Source organism: Dromiciops gliroides, chromosome 5 (genome assembly GCF_019393635.1).
Source record: "Dromiciops gliroides isolate mDroGli1 chromosome 5, mDroGli1.pri, whole genome shotgun sequence".
Lineage (NCBI taxonomy): Eukaryota > Metazoa > Chordata > Mammalia > Microbiotheria > Microbiotheriidae > Dromiciops > Dromiciops gliroides.
Window position 1 is genome coordinate 79,312,685 of NC_057865.1, and position 1,987 is coordinate 79,314,671.

The 1,987-nt window shown below is 32.6% G+C and overlaps 1 non-coding gene across 1 annotated transcript; it reads right to left on the minus strand.

Moving 5' to 3' along the window:
* Positions 1-317: 317 nt before the first annotated feature.
* LOC122730221 lies at positions 318-424 on the minus strand. The gene has a single exon (XR_006353424.1). It is a non-coding gene; the product is annotated as a U6 spliceosomal RNA (small nuclear RNA).
* Between the last annotated feature and the right edge of the window lie 1,563 nt (positions 425-1,987).

Genomic DNA, 1,987 nt, shown 5'->3' on the forward strand with positions numbered 1-1,987 from the left:
GAATAATAAAATGTATCCCCTAAATCTAGCATGCTCAAAATTTGCCTCAAAACTGGGGAGAAAGCATATTCCCAATTTGGCAAAATCTAGGTCCATCACTGATACTCTATACCAACCCAATTAACCCTTCCATATCTCACTTTGTAGGAAATAATTTGCTTTTCTTCTCTTGTTCTTAAGCATAAAGTATCCCAAGAGTGACCTTGTCTAACCTTATATACTTAATTAACAACAACAATAACAACAAAATCTATCCGATTTTGTGGTATGGTAATAGAAAATTGCCTAATTCATAAAGATGCCCATATACAGGCATTAAAAATGTAGAATGCTTTGCAAATTTGCATGTCAACCTTGCACAGGGACCATCTTCATTTTCTCTATATCACTTCCATTTTAAAAGACGTGCTGTGGAAGTGAGCACTTTATAAACGTTTTAAATGGTAATATTACATATATTTATTAAGGGCATCTTTGGTAAGTGAATTAATAGGAAATTAGTTAGAAATAAGTTTTAAAAGTGATATAGTATGTGCGTTCATCTCATACTTAACTTGAAAATATAGGGAAAACAAAATTCCACTTTTTTCTATTTATTGACTTAAAAAGGCTTAATAGAGCACAATATTTCCTTAAAAGCTCCTTTTTGAAAAAGTATCTCCAATGTATACATAAAAATTATGAGAATTTTTAAAAGATATTACAAAAGAGAAAAATATTTTATAATACTTTGGTTACTAATGGCAATGCATGCTCAACAAAAGTGTTCAACCCCTGTCATGGAAGGGACACATTAAAGAGTCTAAGGTGAAGAGAGATTTCCTGGAGATAGTAAGGTCTTCTAAATTTTCTTATTTCAAGATAAAACTCTGTTACATGCAATGACCCCTGCCTGAAACAATATAATCCTCCTGGGAAAGCTGATGTGCTCAAAAATTTTGGTCCAATCATCTATTTGGGAAAAACAAATGGATGAAAAGAACCAGTTATTTAGATATGCAGTTAGATTGACAACATATTTATTATAATCATCAATATTTATATATATACCCCCATTCATCCATCTGTCCATCTGTCCATCCATCCAAACACACATACATATATACATTCATATATGCATACATGTTTATAAATGTAAATATATGGAATAGGTATAGGAAAAGGACGAAGAGTTGAGCCCAGAATTAAACAGAGTGAGGAAAAGAGGCTAGATTTCCTTCGAGGCTTACAAAGCACTTTAGTGAAACTTTGAATCTACCAAAAATAGTTTCATATTTTTTATGAAAACTGTTATATCTATATGACTAAGCCATAAGATGCTACAGTCTTTGAACAATTAAAAATAGGCATCATTCAGAGGGGAGTGATAGGTATGACCAGCCTGCAGCATATACCAAACAATAAACTATAAGGAAAAAAGCATTATCAAGGATGTCATCAAAGAAATATATACTCAACTGGAAGACTATGGGTTCTATGGATATTCTCATGATTTCGAGACTTAAAGTAAGGAAGACACCATAGTACACTGGTTATATCACTTAAAATAACAGGAGAGTATGGGATATATGTTAGAGTTTATAGCATGAGTACACATCGAGGTTTGAAGTAAATATCTACAACATTGAGAATGCAGAGCCATTGGATATTGGAGGGTGGGAGTGGTAAACTACAACTGTTGCAGGATCAAGATAAAGGATATATTATGATAAAAGCAAAGGAAAAATCAAGACAATGAAGTCTAGGGAAAATTGGCTATGAAGAGATTACCTCCAATGGTGGAGGAAGATCAGGAAAAATTTCATGGAGGACATTATCAACTAAGTTGAGCCTTTAATGAAAAGTCTTCAATAGGAAGTAATAAGGTGAATATGGTTATTGGGATGAATACATTTGCATAATTTAACACAGCATATATCCAAATTTTTGTTGTTATAAGCACACAGACTGCTCACTAGTCTTTACTTTGATTACTAATGGCATAGCA